This window comes from Macaca thibetana, chromosome 9, assembly GCF_024542745.1.
Source record: "Macaca thibetana thibetana isolate TM-01 chromosome 9, ASM2454274v1, whole genome shotgun sequence".
Classification (NCBI taxonomy): domain Eukaryota; kingdom Metazoa; phylum Chordata; class Mammalia; order Primates; family Cercopithecidae; genus Macaca; species Macaca thibetana.
The window spans coordinates 72,418,688-72,438,600 of NC_065586.1; the positions used below are offsets into that span (position 1 = coordinate 72,418,688).

A 19,913-nucleotide genomic window follows, 5' to 3' on the forward strand; every position below is an offset into this window, starting at 1 on the left:
CGGTAAGTTAGAAAATCCAGCAATGTATGATGTCCTGAAAGCCAAAGTATTTCTAAAGGATGGGAGGATTATCCACTTCAAATGGCTCTAAGAAATCAGATGAGAACTGAGGAATTGATCTTTGGATTCACCAATGTGAAGGTATTGTTGGTCTTGATAAGAGAAGTGTCTATAGCATTTTCATCAATATTCAAATGAAGAACACATAAGCAGCTGCTCTCTCTCTCAATTTCTCTTTCATGTCAATTAGTTTCAACTCAAACATCTACTTTTAACACATATACTATCCTTTTTAACCCTTTCTCATCATTCTCTCTTTTTACTCTTTTCTCCTATTTCCCTGCCTACTTCTGTCTTCTGCCTCCACTCCACCCTCTTTAGGTCCCTAAAAAGAAATACAGAAAAAGAATGTAATGGTTCAAACTATTTTAAAAATACCTTAAGAAGCATGATTCCAAGGGAACAAGTACTATCAACCTCTTTACAACTACTCAAAAGTTTCCTTCAGAAAACTGACAGTATTCATCATTTTCTTATTATCTTTGTTTATCCACAGAAAACAGTTTTCATGATGAAATCCGATAGCATGTAATTTTCTTTTCCTCTAATCTAGCAAGTGATTGCAAATTATTTATATGTACTACTATGTTTCCGTTTCAAATTCACTACTTTTTAAATAAATATTAATGGCCTTTCCTGGATTTTTTGGGAGCAAGAACCATGTCTTTTGTTTCTCATGCCCTTATTCCCATGTGTCCTCCCTCCCATATGCCTTGCATAGCGATTTGTGGTATTAAATTAATATTTGTAAAATTGAATTAATAATATTTTTCTGGACAGGCATGGTGGCTTACCACTGTAATCCCAGCACTTTGGGATTACCTTACCTCCCCACATTTCCCCATAAAGCAACAACAGCGGTGGTAAAAGACAGGCATGCCTAAATGTCTCCAAATCAGGGGTTACAAATGCAAATGGAAAGTCTATAAATGAAGTAAAGCAGGTGAGGACCTATGGAAACAAAAACTACATGTCCAGTTTCATGTGGGAGTTGCTGCTGAACTCCAATTAATTATAGACATGCAAAAACACAAGCCTGATGTTGTTGGGTCTTTCCATTTCAACCAGAGAAGTTGGAAATTCCAGTGATATCCTAGTTTTAAAATGTTGACTACTAATCTGACTCTTTAACCCAGGACTGTAGAGGGGTCAAAGGCAACAGAAATTCTCACCAGAGGCTAGGCTACAGATCTACAACCTCTGCCTAAATAGACATGAGACCTTTGTGGACAGGAGGTAAAAGGAAATTTTACAGCTCGGCTTGTCTCATTCCTCTAATCCTGCCTGTCACCTGTCTAGATGAGTATACTGGTCCTCAGTCATTTCACAGATTGTGATGAGATAGAATTACTACAGCCCTTCTAAAAGATTTCAATATGCCACTTTAAATGTCAAACGTGAATTATATCATTCAATGGGAGCTCCGCCCCGTCTATATATCTGCAAATACCAAATACTTCCCTTAATGAGATAGCCATTCAACTAGCCTAAGATGGCCCCAATAAGTGATCTATTTACATCTTCTATTGCTTCATAAATACACAGCATTATGGAGGGCTGTCTTATTTTTAGTTTGCTCATGTGTTATTCATGAAGAGTGTTGTAGCCCGTCTGTGTAATTTCACTAACCTTTTTTCAATTTCCCCAAAGCGGTGGCTTCCTTTTGGTATACCTCTGTCTTCTGGAAACTGTTTCCTTCCTGTTCCCTTCATTTAGCTGGAATCATCCTGGGTGAATAATAGGCTGGCATCCTCAAAATGCCATCATATGTGTATGTGTGCAGGCATGTGTGTGTGCTCTTTCACTGTCGCTGCAAATTCAGTGGGAATGGAACCAATCTTTAAAATCTGCCCCCAAACTGAGGCCCTAAACTCTAATTCAATTATTTATCTTCCTCATAAACAAGAGAAAAGCTTTTTAAAAGTCCCCTAATGCGTTTATTGGCTTTCGCATGAAGGAAACAATTGTGAACATATTCCTAGAGTTTACCTCTCTAGGTAGAACATGGTTCTGGGACTGGGCACAACCCAGGTACAGTATGGTTTGGGGCTAAACTATATTGCCATATAAGTATGTCTCTTACACTCTGCTGCTCTGAGGAATACTGGAGCATTGGAACACATTACACTCTGCTCCAGCATTTTTCTTTCAGGGGGCCTATTAACCTGTTATCCTAAGCTAACCCTAATACTGGAGAAGAGAACAAGCCATTCCTTTTTATTGCTTTGCAAGCACTTATAAGCAAATGATCCAGGATGAAGAAGGCTTTACTGGTGCTTCTTTGACCTCTGTGGGCATCAGGTAGCTCTCCACTTCTCAATGGAGTTTCCTAATCCTAATCTTTCTCTGACTGGAGGATGCTTTCCAGGTTTCCATCTTGCTTTCCCATAAGTGATTCTGTCCAGTGTTTCTGGAACAGGTGGTGTTTGGTTACATTATTAAGTTATTTAGTAGTGATTTCTGAGATTCTGGTGTACCCATCATCCAAGCAGTGTACGCTGTATCCAATATGTAGTCTTTTATTCCTCACCCCGCAACCCTTTCCCCCAAGTCCCAAAAGTCCATGGTATCATTCTTATGCTTTTGTGTCCTCATACCTTAGCTCTCACTTATGAGTGAAAATGTACAATGTTTGGTTTTCCATTCCTGAGTTACTTCACTTAGACTAATGGTCTCCAATTCCATCCAGGTTGCTGCAAATGTCATTATTTTATTCCTTTTTATGGCTGAGTCATATTCCATGGTGTGTGTGTGTGTGTGTGTGTGTGTATATATATATACACACACACATATATATATATACACACCATAATTTATTTATCCATTCATTTATTGATCGGCATTTGGGCTGGTTCCATGTTTTTGCAATTGTAAATTGTGCCGCTATAAATGTGCTTGTGCAAGTATCTTTTTTGTATAAAGACTTCTTTTCCTCTGGGTAGATACCCAGGAGACAGATTGCTGGATCAAATGGTATATCTACTTTTAGTTCTTTAAGGAATATCCACACTGTTTTACATAGTGATTGTACTAGTTTACAGTCCCACCAACAGTATAAAACTGTTTCCTTTTCACCACATCCATGTCAACATCTATTACTTTTTTATTTTTTGATTATGGCCATTCTTGCAGGAATAAGGTGGTATCACATTATGGTTTTGATTTGCATTTCCTGGATTATTAGTGATGTTGGGCATTTTCTTCATATTTTCTGACCATTTGTATATCTTGTTTTGAGAACTGGCAATTCATGTCCTTAACTCACTTTTTGATGGGATTGTTTGTTTTTTCTTTATTATTATTATTATTATTATTATACTTTAAGTTCTAGGGTACATGTGCACAATGTGCAGGTTTGTTACATATGTATACTTGTGCCATGTTGGTGTGCTGCACCCATCAACTCGTCAGCACCCATCAACTCATCATTTACATCAGGTATAACTCCCAATGCAATCCCTCCCCCCTCCCTCCTCCCCATAATAGGCCCCGGTGTGTGATGTTCCCCTTCCTGAGTCCAAGTGATCTCATTGTTCAGTTCCTACCTATGAGTGAGAACATGCGGTGTTTGGTTTTCTGTTCTTGCGATAGTTTGCTGAGAATGATGGTTTCCAGCTGCATCCATGTCCCTACAAAGGACACAAACTCATCCGTTTTTATGGCTGCATAGTATTCCATGGTGTATATGTGCCACATTTTCTTAATCCAGTCTGTCACTGATGGACATTTGGGTTGATTCCAAGTCTTTGTTATTGTGAATAGTGCCGCAATGAACATATGTGTGCAAGTGTCTTTATAGCAGCATGATTTATAATCCTTTGGGTATATCCCCAGTAATGGGATGGCTGGGTCATATGGTACTTCTAGTTCTAGATCCTTGAGGAATCGCCATACTGTTTTCCATAATTGTTGAACTGGTTTACAATCCCACCAACAGTGTAAAAGTGTTCCTATTTCTCCACATCCTCTCCAGCACCTGTTGTTTCCTGACTTTTTAATGATTGCCATTGTAACTGGTGTGAGATGGTATCTCATTTTGGTTTTGATTTGCATTTCTCTGATGGCCAGTGATGACGAGCATTTTTTCATGTGTCTGTTGGCTGTATGCATGTCTTCTTTTGAGAAATGTCTGTTCATATCCTTTGCCTACTTTTTGATGTGGTTGTTTTTTTCTTGTAAATTTGTTTGAGTTCTTTGTAGGTTCTGGATATTAGCCCTTTGTCAGATGAGTAGATTGCAAAAATTTTCTCCCATTCTGTAGGTTGCCTGTTCACTCTGATGGTAGTTTCTTTTGCCGTGCAGAAGCTCTTTAGTTTAATTAGATCCCATTTGTCAATTTTGGCTTTTGTTGCCGTTGTTTTTGGTGTTTTAGACATGAAGTCCTTGCCCATGCTTATGTCCTGAATGGTATTACCTAGGTTTTCTTCTAGGGTTTTTATGGTATTAGGTCTAACATTTAAGTCTCTAATCCATCTTGAATTAATTTTCGTATAAGGAGTAAGGAAAGGATCCAGTTTCAGCTTTCTACTTACAGCTAGCCAATTTTCCCAGCACCATTTATTAAATAGGGAATCCTTTCCCTATTTCTTGTTTTTGTCAGGTTTGTCAAAGATCAGATGGCTGTAGATGTGTAGTATTATTTCTGAGGACTCTGTTCTGTTCCATTGGTCTATATCCTGTTTTGGTACCAGTACCATGCTGTTTTGGTTACTGTAGCCTTGTAGTATAGTTTGAAGTCAGGTAGCATGATGCCTCCAGCTTTGTTCTTTTGACTTAGGATTGTCTTGGCAATGCGGGCTCTTTTTTGGTTCCATATGAACGTTAAAGCAGTTTTTTCCAATTCTGTGAAGAAACTCATTGGTAGCTTGATAGGGATGGTATTGAACCTATAAATTACCTTGGGCAGTATGGCCATTTTCACAATATTGATTCTTCCTATCCATGAGCATGGTATGTTCTTCCATTTGTTTGTGTCCTCTTTTATTTCACTGAGCAGTGGTTTGTAGTTCTCCTTGAAGAGGTCCTTTACATCCCTTGTAAGTTGAATTCCTAGATATTTTATTCTCTTTGAAGCAATTGTGAATGGAAGTTCATTCATGATTTGGCTCTCTGTTTGTCTGTTACTGGTGTATAAGAATGCTTGTGATTTTTACACATTAATTTTGTATCCTGAGACTTTGCTGAAGTTGCTTATCAGCTTAAGGAGATTTTGGGCTGAGATGATGGGGTTTTCTAAATATACAATCATGTCATCTGCAAACAGGGACAATTTGACTTCTTGTTTTCCTAACTGAATACCCTTTATTTCTTTCTCTTGCCTGATTGCCCTAGCCTGAACTTCCAAAACTATGTTAAGTAGGAGTGGTGAGAGAGGGCATCCATGTCTTGTGCCAGTTTTCAAAGGGAATGCTTCTAGTTTTTGCCCATTCAGTATGATATTGGCTGTGGGTTTGTCATAAATAGTTCTTATTATTTTGAGATACATTCCATCAATACCAAATTTATTGAGAGTTTTTAGCATGAAGGGCCATTGAATTTTGTCAAAGACCTTTTCTGCATCTATTGAGATAATCATGTGGTTTTTGTCTTTGGTTCTTTTTATATGCTGGATTACGTTTATTGATTTGTGTATGTTGAACCAGCCTTGCATCCCAGGGATGAAGCCCACTTGATTATGGTGGATAAGCTTTTTGATGTGCTGCTGGATTCGGTTTAGACCAATATCCCTGATGAACATCGATGCAAAAATCCTCAATAAAATACTGGGATTGTTTGTTTATTCTTGCTGACTTGTTTGAGTTCTTTGAGATTCTCGATATTAGTCCTTTGTCAGATGTATAGATTGTGATTTTCTCCTACTCTGTGGGTTGTCTATTTGCTCTTTTGATTATTTCTTTTGCTGTACAGAAGCTTTTTAGTTTAATTAAGTCCCACATATTTATCTTTGTTTTTGTTACATTTGCTTTTGGGTTCTTGTTCATGAAGTCTTTTCCTATGCCAATGTCTAGAAGGGTTTTTCCAATGTTATCTTCTAGAATTTTTAAGGTTTCAAGACTTAGATTTAAGTCTTTGATCCATCTTGAGTTGAATTTTTGTATAAGGTAAGAGATGAGGAATCCAGTTTCATTCTCCTACATGTGGCTTGCCAATTATCCCAGCACCATTTGTTGAACAGGGTGTCCTTTCATCATTTTATTGTTTTTGTTTGCTTTGTTGAAGATCAATTGACTCTAAGTATTTGGCTTTATATCTGGGTTCTCTATTCTGTTCTAGTGATCTATTTGCCTATTTTTATATCAGTGACATGCTGTTTTGGTGACTGTGGCCTTAGAGTATAGCTTGAAGTTGAGTAATGTGATACCTCCAGATTTGTTGTTTGCTTAGTCTTGCTGTGGCTATTTGGGCTCTTTTATGGTTCCATATGAATTTCATCTTTGTTTTTTTCTAGTTCTGTGAAGAATGATGGTGGCATTTTGATGGGAATTGCATTGAATTTGTAGATTGCTTTTGGCCATATGGTCATTTTCACAATACTGATTCTACTTATCCATGAGCATGGGATGTTTCCATTTGTGTCATCTATGATTTCTTCCAGCAGTGTTTTGTAGCTTTCCTTATAGAGGTCTTTCACCTCCTGAGTTAAGCATATTCCTAAGGTTTTTTTTTTTTTTTTTTTTTTTTTTTTTTTTTTTTTTTTTTTTTTTTTGCTATTGTAAAAGGCATTGAGTTCTTGATTTGATTCTCAGCCTGGTTGCTGTTGGTGTATAACAGCACTACTGATTTGTGTATGTTAATTTTGTGTCCTGAAGCTTTGTTGAATTCATTTACCATTTCTAGGAGCTTTTTCGATGTGTCTTTAAGGTTTTCTAGGTATACAATCATGTCATTGGCAAACAACAACAGTTTCACTTCCTCATTACCAATTTGGATGCCCTTTATTTCTTTCTCTTGTCTGATTGCTGTGACTAGGACTTCCAGTACTATGTTGAATAGAAGTGGTGAGAGTGAGCATCCTTGTCTTGTTCCAGTTCTCAGGGGTAATGGCTTCAGTTTTCCCCATTCAGTATAATGTTGGCTGTGAGTTTGTCATAGATGGTTTTTATTACTTTAAGGTATGTCCCTTCTATGCAAAATTTGCTGAGGCTTTTGATCATAAAGTTGTGAACCCAGAAAATCTGAGACAGGTCTCAGTTAACTTAGAAAGTTTATTTTGCCAAGCTTGAGGACACATCTGTGACACAGCCTCAAGAAGTCCTGACAAGTGCCTAAGGTGGTTGGGGCACAGCTTGGTTTTATTCATTTTAGGCATATATGAGACATCAATCAATATGTTTAAGAAGTACATTGGTTCAGTCTGGAAAGGTGGGACAAATTGAAGCAAAAGCAGAAAGACTCAAAGTGGGGAGGGGGCTTCCAGGTCACAGATAGATGAGAGAAAAATGGTCACATTATTTTGAGTTTCTGATTAGCCTTTCCAAAGGAAGCAATCAGATATGCATTTATCTGAGTGAACAGAAAGATAACTTTGAACAGAATGGGAGGCAGTTTTGCCCTAAGCAGTTTCCAGCTTGAGTTTTTTTTGTTTGTTTGTTTTTAACCTAGTGATTCTGGGGGCCCAAGATATTTCCTTTCTTATTTTCCCCTTTTTCTTTTAAAAAATATTTTGGAGAAAGCATTTTGCAAGAAAATGAGTCTCTGGTCTCAGGTTTCATCCAATCTCTCATTGCTAGAACAGTTAATTTTTAGATGGGTAGGTCCCAAAAGGTAATTTTTGGCAGGTTGTGAAGTCCCATGTCCTGTAAAGAGAAACAGTGGGGAGGAAGGGAGGAAAAACAGCAACAAACAAAAGAATAATCCTGGAAAAATTGATTTAGGCCACATTACTCTGAAGTCCATACACTAGTAGGCAGGTATGAAAGTGGCTTATGTATGTAAATAGGCTGCTGCTGTTTTCTTCAGAAGTTTATATTCTCTGGCTTCAGTTCGGAGGGCTTTAAGAAAGCACAACTTAGTTTTCAGTGACTCAAAATTAAGAAAAATGGAAAAAAAGAAGGAAAAAATTGAAAACATTATTTTGAAGACATGTAGCCAAGAAAAATTAGAATTTGGTTCATACTGTAGAAAATAATAAAAATTGAAAAAACATTAGGCAAGACTAGAATGTAACAACAGGTATACTATTGTTTTGAAACATAATTTTTCTTTCTCCAGTTTTCCATTTCTACTAAAAACAAATCATGGTAGAACTGGCTTGCTTTATTACAGTTGGCCTAACTATCTGCATATGGTGAAGGAAGAATAATTATTTTTTTACATAGACTTTTAAAATGGCTTTGGTGGAATTTTTAAAACCTCAGATAAGAATTTTTAAAGCCAAGCCCAGTCACAGGTTTGTGTCATCAAATACCTATGAGTTGGGTGAATTTTTTCTTCTCTTGAGGTTTCAAGATAAACTTGGGACTTCTGAGCCTGTCAGAAAGTGACATTCTTTAGTTACCACAGGTTAGAAACCCTGTACATGGACTGTGTACACAAAATGAGGCCAGTTTTTCTAAGGGCTTTATTGGCTCCATAAGTCAAGTTTGATTCCTTAAAGGAAAGCACATCATTCATAGCTTTTAGTATACTCTTATGAACAAAATTTGGAGCATATTTCTCTCCAGTTGATTTCTCCAGAATTTGGAAACTATTTGTGATTATTTTTAACTTATGGCAAAACAGTTATTTGCAATAAGAATAATAAGAATTATAATTATTATTTCACAAAATAGGATCAGAGGTATTTGTAAAATAAATAATTTAAGAAATAGATTCTTATATTATTATTACTATATCACAAAATAGGATCAGAGGTCGTTATAAAATAAATCATTCATTTAACCAAAGTGATAACTCTAAAAATTAAAAAAAAAAGTTAAAACTTTTATTCTGTGAGAGAGGAGACTTAATTTTCCAAACAATGAGTCCTAATAAAAACAACATGCAGCCAATCAAATTTGTTTTTCAAAATTTTATAACTAATATGTAACATTTTAATCTTGAACATAAGATATAATTTCCATAAGCCTTTTGTAACCCGTATTAAAGAGTTAGTTAATGCTTCAAGAAAATATCATTAATCTGACAGAGGGACCCATATGTCAGTCTTACATCAATATGCCCTTGACATTAATGATTAATTTATAGAAAAATTGAACTTATTTTATCTCAAAATTGGCCCTCACAATCTTATGTGCCCACCTCTTCCACAATAGTCCCTGGGCCTTGAAGAGTTGAATAGCTTTAATTTTTTGCCCTGTGTCACAAGAATGTAGTTTATTTTGATTGGCATCTTCTATGGGGCCTGAAGATGAGGCTTTAATTGCTGTCAACGTTTAAGATTTAGCAGCACTTGGTGTCATTTTTAGATCCAGGAGTCAAAGTCCTGTAACTCAATGTCATAAGGACTTTAAAAGCACACAAAGGGAGATACATAGATGTAATAACCCTAATTTAAAAAAATTTTAATATCAGTTTTTTTCTAAGCAAACCAAAACTTAATAACAATATGACAACTTGATCACATTAAATATTTTTTAATATAAATCCCCTATTGTGACTTGCACCAACCACTCATGACATGCTTGGACTTTCTGTTTTGTCCTGAACATCCCTCCTTCTTAAACAATCATTTTATTTTAGGACTAAATTTACCGTACAAGATTCTTTCTCATATAAAATTATTTCTTTAAGCTCTTTTACCACAAAAAATACTTCTTTATTTTTATAACTTTCCTTGGATCTCTTTTTATTTTCTGGTTCCTTTTATCTTGTTTTACACATAACCTTTAAATAATCTTTGAATTAGACAAAACTTGTTCACCTTTTGTAAAAAAGGACACACCTTTTTTTCTTTTTTAGCAAGAATGTTTTCCTACAATATATAATTATCGGAAAATACCCAAATAATGAAATATCTATTATTTAATTTAATATAAATTTGCATTCTAAATTATTAATTTAGAAATTATGAATTTAGTTTATCTATAAGTATTCACCTCATTACATTTACCAAATTATTATAATTGATTACCTAGATTATTTATGAAAACTGTGATCATCATCATTTAAAGTTATGAAACCACCATTGAAAATTATAACTGAGACAGTGAAAAAAGATTTGACCTAATTGACTCCATCTTCCTCTTAACTTTTAAGTTGTCCTTGTTCATTCCTGGGCATAGGCTGAACTAACTTTGGAAAGGACTTAGTTTGTAGTTTAGCTTTGAAACAAAGATGATAACAGTACTTTCCCAAAACAAGCCTCCTTATTGCCTGTGGACTAGACTGCTTAAAGCCACAAGATTAGAAGTTATGGTAATCTTACTAAATTTAAGATGCAGCTATTTTCATTAAACTGATATCAATGCCTTATTTATTAAAAATTACACAAGCAAAGATCATTCTGTTTTAGACTGGGTTTATAGTTTTGTAACCCCTGTGTCAAATTTTGACACCTTACAGTATTTGGCAGGGACAAGTATGAAATTGCTTTATTAATAAATGCAAACCAAAACATATGCTGGAAATCCTTAAGACATTTCTAATATTATTTTACCAATAATTTTAAGGCTAGCTTATTTATTAAAAATTTTACTTAAACCACATAAATTTGAAAAGGCATTTGACTAGTCTTTACTGTTTTAGTATCTCATTTAAGCACTTTTAAAAAGCCAATTGGAGCTCTTTTATATCTTAGTAGTGAAACATTGTGTACACAACATATAAATACATAGACATATTAGGCATGCCAGTAGAGATACATTTTATAGATTTATAAAGACCTTCCACTTTTTTTTCTTAGACTTTCAGATTCTTGATAAACCTGTTTTACAACCGTAAGCAGTTGTCAGCTAAATAGCCTTAAATTTTCATATTAAAGGAAACAACTCAGGTGATAATCAAATAGCAAAATTTACATTCTAAAATACAAAGAGAAAATGTCTGGTGGTGCTAGAGGGAGATACTTTCACAGCGCACTTAAAAGATTTTTTTTTAAACAAAGACATTTCTGAGTGTCTAAACTACATTATTCCTTAAAAACCTGAAAGTAGCCTCTGTTGCAATAACCATTTTAGTCAAAAAATCAGGTGAAAACAAAATTCTGTCAACTGAGAAGAAAAAAAATTGTTCAAAAAAACAAGCAAGATCTTAAGAGAGAAGAACAAACAAGCAAACAAAAACAAAAACAAAGTCCTCAAAATACAAACACGCACACATGCACGCATACACACACATCTTGTATGTTAGCATTTTAAGTAAGCTGACTTTTAACCACTGAGCTCCTTTAAAAAAATTTTAAAATCTCATTATCATGTTTCAGCTAGGACAAAATGCTGCTAAACTAACAAGGATCACACAAATTATACAATTTCTGAGCGCTCTAAGTATAAGCAGAAATTAACACCAGCTGGTAGTTAATGCTAACTTTAGTCTAAAAAGAATTTGATGCTTCAATTCTCTACTTGTGCTCTTTCAGACTTTTTGATGTAGGCATTTAATGCTCTTAGCACCACTTTTGCTGTATCCCACAGGTTTTGATAGTTTGTGTCACCATTATCACTTAGTGCAAAGAATTTTTAAATTTTCTTCTTGATTTCTTTGTTGATCCAATGATCATTCAGGAGTTATTTTATTTCCATGTATATGCATGGTTTTGAGGGTTCATTTTGGAGTTAATTTCCAAGTTTATTCCACTGTGGTCTGGTAGAGTACTTATTATAATTTCAACTTTCTTAAAATTTGTTGAGACTTGTTTTGTGATCTTTCATATGGTCTATCTTGTGCTGATGAAAGAATGTATATTCTTTAGTTGTTGGGTAGAATGTTCTGTATATATCTGTTAAATTCACTTGTTCTAGGATATAGACTATGTCCATTGATTTTGTTGACTTTCTGTCTTGATGAGCTGTCTGGTGCTGTCAGTGGAGTATTGAAGTCCCCCGCTATTATTGTGTTGCTGTCGATCTCATTTCTTAAGTCTAGTAGTAATTGTTTTATAAATTTGGGTACTCCAGTGTTAGGTGCATATATATTTAGGATTATGATGTTTTTCTGTTGGACTAGTCCTTTTATCATTACATAATGTCCCTCTTTGTCTTTTTTAGCTGCTTTTACTTTAAAGTTTGTTTTGTCTGATAAACTAATATCAACTCCTCTTTGCTTTTGGTGACCATTTGCATGGAATGTCTTTTTCCACCCCTTTAACTTAAGTTTATGTGAGTCCTTATGTGTCACGTCAGTCTCCTGAAGACAACAGAAACTTGGTTGGTGAATTCTTATCTATTCTGCCATTCTGTATCTTTTAAATGGAGGATTTAGGCCTTTTACATTCAATGTTAGTATTGAGATGTGAGGTACTATTCCATTCATCGAGCTATTGGTTACCTGAATATCTTGGGTTTTTTTGTTTGTTTCATAAGTGCTGTGAGATTTATGTTTTAAGAATATTCTATTTTGGTGGATTTCAAGGATTTGTTTCAGGATTTAGAGCTCCCTTTAGCAGTTCTTATAGTGCTGGGTTGGTAAAGATAAATACTCTTAGCTTTTGTTTGTCTGAAAAAGACTGTAACTTTCCTTGATTTATGAAGCTTAATTTCACTGGATACAAAATTCTTGACTGATAATTGTTTTGTTTAAGGAGGCTAAACATAGGACCTCAGTACCTTCTAGCTTGTATGGTTTCTGTTGAGAAATCTGCTGTTAATCTGATAGGTTTTCCTTTATAGGTTACCTCTTGCTTTTGCCTCACAGCTCTCAAAATTCTTCCCTTCATCTTGACTTTAGATAACCTGATGACTATGTGCCTGGGAAATGATCTTTTTGCAATACATTTCCCAGGTATTCTTTGAGCTTCTTGTATTTGGATGTCTAGATCCAAGCAGGTTTTAGATTTCTCTTCCTTCTCAAGAATACCGATTATTCTTAGGTTTGGTCATTTAACATAATCCCAGACGTTTTGGAGGCTTTGTTTGTCTTTTAAAATTCTTTTTCCTTTGCCTTCATCAGATTGGATTAATTTGAAATCCTTGTTTCTGAACCCTGATGTTCTTTTTTCTACTTGTTCAATTTGATTGCTGAAACTTTTGAGTGCATTTTGCAATTCTCTTAAGTGTGTCCCTCATTTCCAGAAGTTGTTTTTGTTTTGTTTTGTTGTGAATGTCTTTTTTTAAAAATTTATTTATTTTACTGGAGATTTCTCTATGCATATTGTGTGTCATGTTTTCAATTTCTTTAAGTTGGAGTTTACCTTTTTCGGGTGCCTCCTTGATGAGCTTAAGAGTCAACCTTCTGAATACTTTTTCAGGCAATTCGGAGATTTTTGTCTTGGTTTTGATTCATTGCTGGTGAGCTAGTGTGACCTTGTAGGGGTGTTAAAGAATTTTTTTTGCGTCATATTACCAGAATTGTTTATCTCATTTGTTCTCATTTGGACAGACTATGTCAGACGGAAGATCTAGGACTCAAGGGCTGCTGTTCAGATGCTTTTGTTCCATGGGGTGCTCCCTGGGTGTGGTGCTCTCCCTTTTCCCCTAGGGTTGGGCTTCCTGAGAGCCAAACTGCAGTGATTGTTATTTCTCTTCTGGATGTACCCACCCAGCGTAGCTACCAGCCCCTGGGCTGGTACTGGGGAGCATCTGCAAAGAGTCTTGTGATGTGATCCATCTTCAGGTCTCTCAGCCACGGATACCAGCACCTGCTTTGGTGGTGTAGCAGAGGAGTGAAAGGTCCTTGGTTGTTTTTTGTTAAGTGCACTAGTTTTGTGTTGGTTTGCCTCCATCCAGGAAGTGGCACTTTGAAAAGCTCATCAGCTGCAGTTGTATAGGGAGGATACAAGTTTGCCCTAGGTGGCATTTGGATAAGTATTCAGGTTTCTCAGGTGGTGGGCAAGGCCATAGACATCCCAGTGGATTATGTCCTTTGTCTTTGGCTGCTAGGGCAAGTAGAGAAACACCGTCAGGTTGGGGCAGGGTTAGGCATGTCTGAACTCAGACTTTCCTCAGGTGGGACTTGCTGCGACCTCTGTGGGGAATGGGGGTGTGGTTCCCAGGCCAATGGAGTTGTTTCCAGGGGGATTATAGCTGCCTCTGCTGCATCACACAGGTCACCAGGGAAGTGGGGGGAAAGTCAGCAGTCACAGGCCCCACCCAGCTCTTATGTAACCCACAGCCCAAAAGGTCAGTCTGACTCCCCAACAGCACCGAGTTTATTTCCAGGCAGCCAGTGAGCACGGCTGAGAGCTTGCCCAGAGCACAAACCTCCTGGCTGAGAAAGCAAGCCAACTCACATTTCCCAACTGTTCCATGGAGCCTGCAGTGGCAATCCACCTTTTTCAAAGGGTCTGTGGATTATCTCAGCTTTCCTGGTATGTTCCTGTTGTAGTTCTTGGAGCAATAGTTCATGATGTGGGTCTCCACATGCTGCTTTGTCCATCCGAGTTCAGTCTGCGTCTTTCAATGATAAACACGTTTTGTTTTGGAAACACAACCACCATATCATCATCAAATGTAACATAGTTGACAGTAACATAAATTACCAGTACATATTCCAATTTCCTAGTTGTCTCAGAGATAACTTGTTATGGTTGATATGTTTGAATAAAGCCCCAAACAAAACATATACACTGCTTTAATTTTTCCATAACAATACCATTCAATATACTACATATCTTATTATTTATTTGCTCATTGTGTATCTCTCCCATTGGAAGATCAGACTCAAAATGTCAATTATCAATATCAATTATACCACTTTTACTTTTTTAGTGGTTTCCTTTAAGTTTGCAATGTACACTTACAACTAATCCAAGCCTTCTTTGAAATAACACTGTACCACGTCATAGATACTGTAGTTACATTACAACAGGATATTTTCAATTCCCCCTTCCTCTATCTCGTAACAGTGCTGCCATTCATTTTATTTATCAGTAAGTGATAATCACTGAATATATTGTTGCTATTTATTATTTTAAACAAATAGATATATGTTGTGTAAATCATGAATAATAAAAATAAAATGTATTTATTTATGATCCACATTTATCATGTGATTCAAATTTCTAACCTATTGCATTTTCCTTCTTTCCGAAGAACTTCTTTTAACATTTATTGCAAGGTAGGTTTACTGGCAACAGATTCCTTTAATTTTGTCTGAGAAAGTCTTCAATTTTTCTTCACTTTTGAAGCATAATTTCATAGATACAAAATTTTCTAGTTTGGCTATTTTTATTCTTCAACACATTAAATATTTTCATTCTACTCTCTTTTTGTTTCATGGCTTCTGAAGAGAAGTCTGATGTAATTCTAATCTTTGCTTTTCTACAGGGAAGGTGCTTCCCTCACACTCTGGTTTCTTTCAGTTTTCTTTGTTATTGATTTTATGAGGTTTGAACATTATATGCCTAAGGGCTGATTTTTTTTTTTTGGTGCCTGTCTGTTGTTTGGAGGTGTTAACTTTGACAAATTCTCAATCAATATGATTTCAAATATCTCATTGGATTCCTTTCTCTTTGTCTTCATCTTCTGGTATTCTTATTATATATGTCACACCTTTTGTAATTGTTTCACAGTTCTTAGGTATTCTGTTCTGTATTTTTCATTTTTCGCTCTGTGCATTTTTTTTCACATATGTGACTTTTCAAAGTTCACCTCTTCACTGCACACTCAGGAGTCTGCAGCATTACCAAGGTGTCATCATACGCTGCATTTCAATTTTGGAGGTTTTGATTAACTTCTCCAAGCTCACTGATTTTTTTTTCCTCAGCTGTGTTCAGTCTACCAATGACACCATCAAAGGTATTTTTTATTTCTGTTACAGTGTTTTTTATTTCTAGTATTTCTTTTTCATTCTTCCTGATATTTTAACAATATTGAGTTTCCATCTCTTTGCTTACATTACCCATCTACTCTTGCATATTGTCTACTTTTTCCAGTAGAATGCCTAACATATTAATTGCAGTGGTTTTTTGTTTGTTTGTTTGTTTTTCTGATGGAGTTTGGCTCTTGTTTCCAGCCTGAAGTGCAATGGTGTGATCTCAGCTCACTGCATTGCCCACCCTCTGGGTTCAAGCGATTCTGCTGCTTCAGCTTCCCAAGTAGCTGGGATTACAGGTGCCCACCACCATGCCCAGCTAATTTTTTGTATTTTTAGTAGAGATGGGGTTTTACTATGTTGGCCAGGCTGATTTTGAACTCCTGACCTCAGGTGATCCACCTGCCTCGGCCTCCCAAAGTGCTGGGATTACAGGCGTGAGCCACTGCACCCGGCCGTAATTATAGTTATTTTAAATTACTGGTTCAATAATTTGAACACCTCTACCACATTTCAGTCTTGTTCCAATGCTTACTCAGTCTCTTCAAACTGTCTTTTTTGTCTTTTAGTACGTCTTGTAATTTTTTGAAAGCCAGATATGATGTATTGGGTAAAACAAACTGAACTAAGTAGGCATGGAGTGTGAGGCTTTATGTTTAAATGGCTAGGGCTTAGGTTGTATTTATTGTTTGCTACAGTTGTAGATGTCAGATGCAATAATTTTCTCTGATGTACTGTTTTTGTCTCCCTATTGTTTTGAGGCTTTTCTAGAGATTTCCTCTTAAATAAGTTCTGAGACATAGTTACATTACACTTTTATTATACAAAAGACCTATTAATGTGTTTGTAACATGTGGGGAAAGGTAAAGTATTCTATCATCCTATAATTTGGTCTCATTCTTTTAGTTTGCTTGTATATCCAAGCTGTGACACTCACAAATGCTTTTTAATAACATTTTGTTTTGTTTCACTCTTTGGTGAACCGGAAAGGCTAGTAGGGACTGGGTGTTTCCCTTCTCTTGGGTCAATTAGGCCCTAGTAAAACCCCAGCTCACTAGACTGTGGTAAAATACTTTCTCTCGAAGGGAGAGATTGTTAAGAAAAACAAAATTATCTGGGCATATTCCAAAATGTCTGCTTTTCCCTTCCTCCTGCTGAAACACAAGGAGATTTTTCTCTAATCTTCGCTGTGAGAACTTGTAGAGCTCTTAGAAGTTAAATTCACATAAATATGTGTCCCCCTCCCCAAGACTACTCTCTCTATCTGGAATTTTTAACTCTCACACTCACCCATACTGAGCCTCTAGCAATTTATCAATTACAGTTTAAGTTTTCCTACCCCAATACTGGTTGCCACCAAGGTTTCTGCTCCTGGGCTTCTGCTGCGGTTAATTGTGATCTCGTAATTTGGGTACCAGTGGTTTGTCCTGTGGCATCAATTCTCTGACGGATTTAAGAAGAGTGGCTGATTTTTAGTTTGTTCAATATTTCTCTTGTTGTGAGGATGGGAGTGACAACTTTCAAGCTCTTTACTTTTCAGACTAAAAACCAGATGTCTCTTGACTCATTTTTATACTGGCTATGTATTAAACTTTTCTGCTTCTTAGCACACTTAGTGATTTTGTATTGGATCCTGGATGTTGTGATTTTATTTTGTAGAATTCTAAATTTTGTTATGTTTCTTTAAATAATGTTTACTGTATTCCCACATGTAATTAAACAATTTGCATATCAATTTGATCCTTTTGAGTCTTGAATTTAACCATTTTCATCAAGTGTAGACTATAGCTTTTCCTTTAGGAGTCTTTGATGAACTGTATAATCATTCAGGTTTCTTCATGAGGCTTTGGAATTTACATGATGCCAAATTCAGTATAAATCCTGGGAATTGGCTGGGCATGGTAGCTCATGCCTGTAATCCCAGCACTTTGGGAGGCAAAAACAGGCAGATTGCTTGAGCCCAGTAGTTCAATACCAGCCTGGGCAACATGCCAGAGGTCTATCTTTATACAAAATACAAAAAATTAACTGGGCAAGGTGATACATGCCTATAGTCCCAGCTACTCAGGAGGCTGAGGTGGGAGGATTACCTGAGCCAGGGGAGGGTGAGGCTGCAGTGAGCTGTAATCCTACCACTGCACTCCAGGTTGGGTGACAGAATGAGACACCATCTCAAAAAAAAAAAATCTGAGAATTATTTGGTTTGCACCCCCTGCCCTCCCACCCTACTAAATTTTCTTTTCTCAGAAGTTGTTCTTTGTCCAACTTTGTGTCACTCTTGCATGTGCAGATTGGTATTTAGTCAAAGACTCAAGGACAGACACACACATATTTCTGGAGCTATTTCTCTGCATATGTCCCTTTCTCAGTAATCTGCCTTTCAAATTATAGCCACCTCACCATTTCTGGTTTCCAATTGCTGTATCTCCAAATCAACAAGGCTTCTAGACTATGTTTGGACTCCCCCTCCCTGTGCCATAGTTTTAAAATGCCTCCAGGCATAAAGCCAGGGCAATTGTGGAGCTCACTTTATTTGTTTATCTTCTTTCAGAAATCACAGCCCTGAACTGTCTGTTGTACAATGATGGAAGACAATTGTTTCATATATTTTGTACTGTTTTCTAGTTGATAACAATAGGAGGGCATATCTGGACCCTTTTACTCTTTCATGGAAGGCAACCTTTCTTCCAGGAGTGATTGGCATCAGGGAAGTCCATTCTTTTCAGAGCAATTCCCACTAGGTCTCACAGAAATTAGGCCTTCTTATCTGCCTCTCTTCATTCCTTGAAATTAGCACAATAGATAACATCAATATATTTTGAAAAGCCTGGTTTATTCATTCTGGAAAACACCATATGTGATACTTCTACAATACAGTCAAAATTGAGCTTTAGAAATTTCAATCCAATTCATTTCAAGATCAAATGAAAACATTGCCATGACACCTTCTATCTCCTGGGTCTTTTTGACCTCTGCCCCAATTATGGAAAAAGAATTCATGCCCATTATCCAAGTACAGTAAATATTTTTTGGAATTTAATCAATCTAAATGTTAACTTGGAAAACACATTTTTCCTAAGGGAAACATAATACAATAGGATGAAATGCCAACTAAAGTAAAAATAGCTTTCTACATTATTATGGAGAACTGTTCAGTTTTTGGGTCCACATTTTCTTGAATCTCTCTATTTTCAAATTTGCTTTATCTTTGAAAAACTTCAAGGTTTATCAAAGTGGTCTTTCAGTGCAGAGAACATCTGCATAATGACTTTATGTTCACAAATCATATAAAAGGAGAATCAGAGAAAAGCCTGAAGCTTTTAAGTATAGTTCTTTCCAGTGTATGACATCTCCAACAAAGTTTTAGAGATTCACAGGACTTATTCTAAGCCCTAGGTTAAATCACATTTTTTCCCTCTGCCTCCAGCAGTCTTTTTAAAAAGGAATCTTTTCAAAGAAAGTGGCCAAAGAAGGAGTGTCCAATTATGAGATGAAGGCACACGAGGATTTCTTCCCCTCTTTCAGGATTTTTCGTTCTCTCTCTTGTTTGGTTCAGAGGCGTATAGATTACCTCAATCTAATCCTGCCACCATGTAATCAAGGTTCTGGGTCAAATAAAGATGCATGAAATTGAGCAAATTCTCAGATTTCCCTTTCTCATGTGCAAAATAATAGTATCACATAGCTCACAGGGCTGTTTTGAAGACAAGGTGATTTTTTTAAGAGATAAAAAAATAGATATATCTCTCTTTGCTTTTTTATGATGCTCCCAGTTTAGCGTTATTGAGTTTTATAATCATATATTCTCTGCATGTATGTGTTCTAAAACCACGTTAAAAAGGTGTATCAGAAAACCATTTCAGATTAAAGGTTTTTGAAATTTTAAAGTCTTTTCTGATATGGGATAGATTTTTTTTTTTTTTTTTTTTTTTTGCGTAGAAAGTCCTCTGATGAGAGAACTACATATGGTCAGGCCTATACGTGCAGAGAAGAATAGATTTAAC

General features: G+C 36.1%; 1 non-coding gene across 1 annotated transcript; it reads right to left on the minus strand.

The window, feature by feature from the left end:
• Window positions 1-15,708: 15,708 nt before the first annotated feature.
• LOC126963477 (small nucleolar RNA SNORD55/SNORD39) lies at window positions 15,709-15,800 on the minus strand. The gene has a single exon (XR_007729108.1). It is a non-coding gene; the product is annotated as a small nucleolar RNA SNORD55/SNORD39 (small nucleolar RNA).
• Window positions 15,801-19,913: the final 4,113 nt, after the last annotated feature.